This window comes from Pteropus vampyrus, unplaced genomic scaffold (genome assembly GCF_000151845.1).
Source record: "Pteropus vampyrus isolate Shadow unplaced genomic scaffold, Pvam_2.0 Scaffold34, whole genome shotgun sequence".
Classification (NCBI taxonomy): Eukaryota; Metazoa; Chordata; class Mammalia; order Chiroptera; family Pteropodidae; genus Pteropus; species Pteropus vampyrus.
The window spans coordinates 6,659,776-6,668,893 of NW_011888815.1; the positions used below are offsets into that span (position 1 = coordinate 6,659,776).

General features: G+C 46.3%; 1 protein-coding gene and 1 non-coding gene across 2 annotated transcripts in view; both read right to left on the reverse strand.

Moving 5' to 3' along the window:
• LOC105290274 (A disintegrin and metalloproteinase with thrombospondin motifs 17-like) overlaps nt 1-9,118 on the reverse strand; it is a 193,846-nt gene that overhangs the window by 131,603 nt on the left and 53,125 nt on the right. The window lies entirely within an intron of this gene.
• On the reverse strand, nt 2,620-2,738 carry LOC111738056. The gene has a single exon (XR_002779670.1). It is a non-coding gene; the product is annotated as a 5S ribosomal RNA (ribosomal RNA).

Genomic DNA, 9,118 nt, shown 5'->3' on the forward strand with positions numbered 1-9,118 from the left:
TTCAGGCCAAGCGAAGCTGGACACAGCATCTGGCACACAAACGTCAGAGCACACGGTGTTTGGGCATCTGTGTGACAAAGGAGTTAGCTGCATCACTGCTTGAATTTTTCTCTTTGAAACTATTATTAAAGAAAAAAAAATAGCGTAATTTAATATTCTTTCCCACCAGGAAAAATGGAACATATTCAGTTGCTCTGTTTTCTCTCCCCACCCCCAAATTTCCTTTCCTCAAGAACAAAATAGCATTTTTTTGTTTTTTTTTAATACTGGACCATCCATCCGTAGGCCAACTCTGAAGTCATGTCTTAATTACCTATCCCTAAACCTGGGTGAAGAAGGATTTAAAAAAAAAAAAAGCACATCACTTTTTCCTTGTTTTGATATTTTGAGAACCACCCAATGGCTTTAATTCAAATTTTTCCAGAAATATTCAGCATTAGGATTGGGCCCAGACTGGAAAACCTCAATTCAAAACAGGAAAATTAGGAAGAATGAAAACTCGTAGTTACGAGGGGAAAATTCAAGTTGCACAGAGTTTCAAGGTGCCATGTAAACAATGCCTGTGACGTCGACACCAGCCAGAGATCTTAAAGAACCCTGACCCTTTAAAGAAATGATGCAGTGAAGGAATGCTCCGTGGCGTTCGGACAGGCCACAGGAAGGAGCATGAAGAATCTACATGGAATGATGCGTGAGTCAGAAAGAACCAAACTACAGCAAAACGTTCCCTTGTGCGAATCTCATTTTCTCCTCACTGGGCAGACGAGAATTCTCCATCTTCCACACACCACGACCCCAAAGGCTAAGTCGAATGTACAAAAAATGTGCGCTAAAGGTGGAGAACAAGCTTCACGCTCCAGGGGCTGGAGGGAGGGGGGTGGGGGAAGCTGTCGTTTAATGGGTAGAGAGTTTTGGTTTTGCAAGAAGACAGAGTTCTGATGACGAGTTGCACGACGGGGTGAAGTATATTTAACGAGGCTGAACTGTACACTTGAAAAGGACTAAGATGCTAAATTTTGGGACGTGTATTTTACCAAATTAAAAACTGTTAATTTAACAACAACAAAGCTCCGCGCTCTAAGCGACATTGTCCGAAGCCCATAGGAATGCAGTTCCCCTGGACGTGGAACGAGGGCGCTCGCGTCCAGGAGAGCAGGTATGGGAGTCTGACCATGACTAACGTGTCTTGTCACCTGACGGGAGCTGCACTGTGGTCCCACAAACCTCAGCAGCGCACAGGGCAGACACACAGGGTCTCCCTGGAGGCCCGGCGCCAGCCAGGCCAGCCAAAGTCGGCCAACAGCCACCACACGCAAAGCAGCAGGCCTCAAAAACATGTAACAAAGTCTCCCGACTTTTTTCCCATGGAAATTCATGCTCAGGAGAAGTCCTGGAGGCAGGGGCCATATGATGCTTAGGGAGACACCTGGAATGGCCCAGCAAATCGTCTGGAAATTCTGTCTCCGGCGTCCAGCTCTGGCTGGGTCCTGGCAAGGGTTCAGAGCTCTGGCTGCACTGGTCACATTTCCTTGGCAGCCTGGGGGCCGAGCTGGGTGGACTGACTGCCAGCAGCACACTGCGGCTCTCCTGGCTGGGCGACTTGGGGATACGGTCAAGGAGGGGCAGACAAGGACCAGAGAAGGAGCAGGTGACAGGGCCACCTGGGGAGGAGCTGGTCACAAGCTAAGCAGGGTTTTTCACAAGAGCACCACCTACCTGTGGGACTCAGGGCCCCCGCAAGCATAGACAGGGACTGCAGTTGACACTCTTGACAGCTGACACAGGACACCATTCAGACCTCCACACAGAAGGGCCTGGAGCAGCAGCACCAACCTTGCCCGGGCGCTGGGAGGTGCTTGGTTCGAAGCCCACCCCGAACCCACTGAATCAGAGACTCCGGGGGTGGGCCTGGCCGCTTCTGCTTAACAAGCACCCAGCAGCTTCCTGTGGACGGCTGCAGGGTATAAGAGCCAGTGCCGCTGACACCCCGCTAGTTTCTCTGGTCGCCGGGAGAGGCTGGTTGTCGGTTTCTCATGGTAATTGAGTAAAATTGATGTCATTTTCCCTGCAAACAGAACTTGCCTGGAACGTGTCAGGGTTACACTCCACCCCGTGGTTGTTAAGGAAGCTGAAAACAACCCAAACGCTGTCAAGTGGCCCTATTTTCCAACTTGGCTGCCCAAACCCTGGGTTTCCAGCGTCGGACCACCTGTTTCTGTCTGCAATCTGTTCTGTAAAATATTCCGGCCCCTGGGTCACCACCCCTCGTCCCACCAACCAGAGGGAAATCAAGTTACGTATATAAGAAAGACACTGCAGAACATCCGGAAAACTGGCAAAAGCCAGGGCCGCAGCACCCCTCTGGGGCTCGCTGCGGGCTGGGAGACCGGGCTGGCAGAGGCTCCCCCTCCGCCTTTACCTGCTCAGGTGCTTGGTTGGCTGGAGACACTGAGCCGGGAGTAAGAATCCATATTCCTGGATGAGAGCCAGGCGAAAGGATCTTTTATTTTTATTTATTTATTATTATTATATATAGCTTTTTAGGCGAGGCAACCCTTGGTTGACCTCACAGATTGCAAAGACCTTGTCAGCTTACAAGCCCTTATTTTTTATTTTTTACGCCTACAGCACCCGGTCTTCCTAGGTGGTCTCCCATCCAAGTACTAACCAGGCCCGACCCGGCTTAGCTTCCGAGATCAGACGGGATCGGGCGTGTTCAGGGTGGCGTGGCCGTAGACTGGAGGGATCTTTTAAAACACAGACCAGTGCATGCCACTCATCTACTGAAACCCCCGCAGCAGCTTTCCATTTCATGTGCAGTGAAGCCCGCCCATCCCCCACCCCTTGCACCCAGCCCACCCTCCCCATCCCCCACCCGGAACTGCCTCTTTCTGTGCCTCCCAAATGCCAGATGGACCGTCACAAACTAGCAACTTAACGCCTTCCCTTCTAAATGGCGGGTGTGTCGCTGACCGCCCGTCACTCGCTCACCTGGCTCTTCACAGCAGCTGGCGCGTCCCTGCCAACACTTAGGATTTTTAATACTCGCATCCTAATGAGCGTTAGGTGGCATCGCTACGTGGTTTTGCTCTGCATTTCCCTAATGACTAGTGACGTTAAACATCTTTTCACGTGCTTACCGGCCATTCGATGTCTTCTTTGGAGAAATTTCTATTCAAGTCTTTTGCCTATTTTTTAAATCGGGGTTTTTTTGTTGTTGTTGAGTTTTAGTTCTCTTTATGCTCTGGATATTATCAGATATGTAATTTGCAAGTATTTTCTCTCCTTTTCCTCCGCTGATTGTGGCCTTTTAAGCACAAACATTTTTTAATTGGATCAAGTTCAATTTGTCTATTTCTTCTTTTGTTGCCTGCGCCTTTGTCACATCTAAGAAATCATTGCCAAATCCAGCATCGTGAAGCTTTTCCCCTATTTTTTTCTTCTAGGAGTTTTATAGTTTCGGCTCTATGTTCAGGTCTTGGCTCTATTTTGAATTAATTTTCATATATGGTGTTAGGTAAATGTCCACCTTCATTCTTTTACATGTGGAGGTCTAGTTTTTCCAGCACCATTTGTTGAAGACTGTCACTTTCCCATTGAATGGTCTCAGCACCCTCACTGAAAATCACCTGACCATCAATCATGTCAGGGTTTGTTGCTGGAATCTCTGTTCTATTCCGTTGGTCTACGTGTTTGTCTTCACGTGAGCACCACAGCGTTTTGGTTACTATAGCTTTGTAGAAAAAAATTGAAATCAGGAAGCGTGAGTCTTCTAACTTTGTTTTTCAAGATTTTTTTGGCTACTCAGGATCCCTTGAGATTCTACGAGAATTTTAGCATGGATTTCTCTATTTCTGCTGGAAGAAAAATATTGATTATTTTGCTAGAGTGTTCATCGAATCTGTAGATTGCTTTGGGTAGTATTGACATATTCATAGTAAGTCTTCCAACCTATGAACACAGATGCCTTTTTTATTCATTTACGTCTTAATTTCTTCCATCAATGTTTTGTAGTTAGTATACGTATCTTTCGTCTCTTAATTCTTAGGTAATTTATTATTTTTGATGCTACTGTAAATGGAATTTTTTAAATTTCCTTTTTGGGTCGTTCATTTTGAGGTAGAGAAATGCAATTTGTGGTGGATTCGTATCATACTACTTTGATGAATTATTTTATTAATTCGAAAATTTTTTGTGGGATTTTAGGGTAGTCTACATATACGATCATGTCACCTGTGAAAAGATAATTTTACTTCTCTCCTACTCGGATGTCTTTTATGTCCTTGTTTTGCCTAATTGCTCTGGCTAAAACTTCCAGTACTGTCCTAAATACAAGTGATAAAAGCAAGCATTCTTTCCTTATTATCCATCTTGGAGGATAAGGGAGTGTCCCCTCCCGTTTTTTTCAAGGAATTTGAGGATGACTGGTGAGTTAGTACTTCCTTCGCCACTGAATATGATGTTTGTTATGGGTTTTTCGCATACGACTTTTATCACATGGAGGTAGTTAACTTCTATTCGTTTTGTCAAGTGTTTTTTTATCATGAAAGGGTGTTGAATTTTCTCAAATGTCTTCTTCTGCATCAACTGTGCTTTATTTTTCTTCATTCTGTTAATGTGGGAAATTATACTGACTGATTTTTGTTTGTTGAAACATCCTCATGTTCCAGAAATCGATCCCACATTGTCATGGTTTATTATCCTTTTAACGTGCTGTTAAATTCGATTTGCTAGTATTTTCTTGAGAATTTCTGCATCGATGTTCATAAGGGAAATTGTTTTCTCATTTGTGAGGAATTATAGTTTTCTTGCAATGTCTTCATCTGGCTTTGGTATAACGGCAACGTTGGCCTCACAGAAAGAGTCAGGGGGTGTTCCTTCCAGTTTTTTTCAAGGAATTTGAGGATGACTGGTGAGTTAGTACTTCTTTAGATAGTTTGGTGTAATTCACCAGGGAAACTGTCAGGCCCAGGGCTTGTCTTTGTCAGGAGATTTTTGATTACTGATTCGATCTAATTATAAGTCTATTTGGATTTTCTATTTCTTCGTTATTAAGTCTTGGTAGGTTCTACGATTCTAAGAATCTGTCCAAGTCGCTTAGGTTATCCAGTTTGCTGGTGTGTAATGGTTCACAGTTCTCTTGTGATCTTTTTGTTTCTATAGAATTGGCAGTCACGTCTCCACTTCTATTTCTGATTTTAGTGATTTGAGGTTTTTTGTTAGTCAATCTAGCTAAGGTTTGTCAGTTTTAACTTTTGAAGAATCGACTCTTGGTTTTGTTGATTTTCTCTATTATTTTTCTATTCTTCGTTTTATCTCAGCTGTGATCTGTATTATTTCCTTTCTTCTGCTAACTTTGAGTTCAATTTGTTCTAGTTGCTTAAGTTGTCAAGTTAGGTTACTGATTTGTAATCCTTTTTAATGTGAGCATTTATAGCTATCCATTTCCCTCTGAACACTGCTTTTGCTGTGTCTCATAAGTTTTTGTATGTTTTATATTCATTATTTGTCACTACATTATTTATGTATTTTTTCATTTCCCCTGTGATTTCTCCCTTGATCTACTGGTTATGTTGTTTAATTTCCACACATTTGTGAATTTTCCAGTTTTCCTCCTGTTACCGATTTCTAAGTTAATCCCATGGCAGTCAGAGCTAATAGTTTGTATGGTACCTTTTAAATCTAGTAAGCCTTAATTTGTGACATAACATGGTATATCTTGGAAAATATCCCCCATGCACTTGAAAATAAGGAATATTCTGTTGTAATTGGGTACAGTGTTCTGTATGTCTATTAAATCCAGCTGGTTTATTGTGTTGTTCAAGTTTTCTTTTATCTTCTGTCGAGTTGTCCTATCCACTACCGAGAGTGGAAATGAAGTCTCTATTATTACAGAACTGTATATTTCTCCCTTCGTTTCTATCGATTTTTGCTTCATATGTTTTAATGGCCTGTTATTAGGTGTGTAAATACTTAGAACTGTTATTATCTTTTGCTGTGTTGAAACTTTTATTAATGAATGATATTCTTTTTTGTTTCTTGCGAACTTTTTTTTGATTAAAGTCTGTTTCGTGTGATATTAGTATAGCCTGCTCTCCTATAGTTACTATTTGCATGAAATATCTTTTCTCATCCTTCTGCTTTCAACTTATTTGTGTCTTCGGATCCAAAACGAGTCTCTTGTAGACAGTATATCCTTGGGTCGCATTTTTTAAAATCCATTCTGCCGATTTCTTTTGATTGGCGAGTTTAATCGATTTACATTTAAGGCAGGAACTAATAAGAAGAGACTTCTGCATTTTGCTGTTTGTCTTCTATATATAGTTTTTTTTGGTCCCTCGTTCCTACATTACTGACTTTTGTGTGTGTTCAGTTGATATTTTTTTTATTATGAAATTTTAAGTTCTCTTCCCATTTCCTTTTGTGTGTATCATACAGCTATTTTCTTTGTGGTTGCCGTGGGGATTGCGTTTAACATCCTAAAGTTCTTACACTCCAATCTGAATTTATACGAGCTTAGATTCAACAGCATATGCGACCGTTAACAAGATGTTTTTTAAAAAGCAAACAAATAAATCAGGATGAGAACCCACGAGCAGAAAGCAGACTGCGATGAGGAAGAAAACGAGTCGGCCTTTTCAGAGAGGGCAGGAAGGAGGGTCCCCTCCAAGAGGATATTTACGTGGAGGTTTATAAAACAGAGGAGCCGGCTTTGTAAAAAGTGGGGAGGGCCGCGTTCTTGAAGACACTATGAGTCTGAGAAGAACTCGGGGTGCCTGGGAAATGGTGGTCCGGATGGCAGGAGTCAGTGCTGATGGGGTGAAGGGAACGAAGCTCAGAGGAAGCAGGTGGCCCCAGTCACATGGCTTCAGAGGGCCATGCAAAAAACAGCAGATTCCGTATCAAATGCAAGGGAAACACAAACAGGCGCAGCGCCTCTCAGGGACAAAGTCCTCACAGTGCTGCGTGAGGACGTCGCTGGCCGTTCAGCAGTAAGGATTCCGGAGGAAGAAAATGGAAGTGACCAGCCCAGCAAAGCAGCTGCTGTGGTCGTGGAGGCCGGAAACAATGGCGGTCAGTCCGCGCTGGGGGTGGAGATAAATGACAAGCTCCAGACTTGCCTGTCACTTTGAACAAGGTGACACAAGGGTCCCTCACCCCTGGGTTTGCGTCCTCTCCCTGCCGTGTCCTCACTGGCTCTGCACCCTCGTCCCCTGTCATTCCTCCCAAGCTTCCATTTTCCCCTCTGTGAAACACAAATGACGACATCCACCAGGTCTGAAGAGGAAGCGACGTGAAATCGCCATTGTCATCGGGACCGGTGGGTTCATCACAGGCATTCACTTCCTTCCTTCTTTTTTTCCTTCCTTCCCTCCTTCCCTCCTTCCCTCCCCTCCTCCCCGCTCCCTCCCTCCCTCCTTCCTTCCTTCCCTCCCTCCCCTCAAACACGAGCGGTCAGTGACTGACACTAAACTAATACATCACAACCATGGGATGCTATGAAAACCGTGAGCAAACACTTGACACCAAATTCTCTCAGCTCTGGGCATGTCACACAGCAAGGCCCTATGAGGCACTCGGCTTGCCGTGGGGACAGGGACCTCAGTTTAGCCTTGGGGGTCAGGGCAGCACCCGCAGGTGACCGAGCTTCTGCCCACAGAGACGCAAGTGGGAGGAAGGAGAGAGGGTGACGCTACTTCCTGCAGCCTGGAGAGAAATGTGTTGGAATGAAGGTGGCCAGGTGGCCACCACCTCTGCCAATTTCCTTCCAAATCCAGGGAGCTAAGAGGACGGAGCCAGTTCCGTCCTGGAGGGCCGCAGCAAACCTGCTGAGCCGGATGGCCGGGCTGGCGGGCTCTCCTCCCTGCTCGCTGCATCTGGGGGGCCTCGTCCACAGAGAAGACGCCCCGCTCAGCCGTAATCCTGTCTCGTCCTCCCAGCCTGGGAGGCATCTTACCTACTGACAGGAATCCCTTTTCTGAAACGGCCACGGGCAGGATAGAATCCTCTAGATCTTCAGAACTAGAAGCCGAGGAGCTGAAGTTTGCGACGGAGAGCGGTCTTGGTAAGGTCTGAACGGAACTTGTTTTTAAATTTGCTGAACGGTGACCCACGGGGAAGGACACAGAAACAGCTGCTTTTGATATCAGCCAGCGGCTCAGGGTGCTCTGCTGTCATCCGCTTTCTGGCGCGTCTTGGCCAAGAAAGCCGGGGACAGACATCAGGGGCGTCACCCTCAAGGGGGAGGCCTCGTGGGAAACACCTACGTCCTGGTTCGACCCACTGGGCCCCGGATCTGCCATCAGCAGCAGGATCTGGAGCCTCCAACGTCTCAGTAGTTGAGCTAAGAGGGGCGAGCAGGGGTGGATTAAAACCTAGGTGGCACCCGACAGTGTCACCTCCTGCAGCCTGGAGATGGAGACACGTTGGAATGAAGGTGGCCACCACTCCGTGCCCATCCTCCAGCCTTGACAGACCCTGGATGGCGGGGAGGGCAATGCTCCCACGTCTGCCCGTCCACCCCCGGCCCCGGCCCAAGTGATAAATTACACACGAAATATCAAAGCAAGAACTTTGCCTTATTACCACTTTAGTTGCTTGTACTTGTGCCCTGGACAATTTTTAAAAAAATAAATGAGGTGAAATTATCCACAGATGAAAGAACCTGGTGCGCAGCCAGCACTGTGCCCCCGCCCCCAGCCACCCCTCCCCACAGGTGTCCGCTGGGCAGGCTGGGGCACTGCGACCCATCGTCATCCAGCCACCTGGGTTTACACAAAGGAAGCGCACAGACGTGCTCGTCAGAAACCAGGCCAAGCGCCATTAAAAGTTAACGAAAGTGATTCCACTGTGGGGGTGGGGGGCACCCACGAAAATCGAAAGCAGGGACTCGGGCAGCCAGCGGCATTAACAGCCCAAACAAGGGAGCAGCCCAGTGTCTAAGGATGGACGAATGAATAACCGAGATGCGGTCTGTACCTACGCGGAATATTCTTCACCCTTCAAAAGGAAGGACATTCTGACACACGCTACACATGGCCGAACCTTGAGGACGTCGTGCCGAGGGAAAGGGGCCAGTCACAAGGACAAACACTGCGTGACGCCACTCGTATGAGGT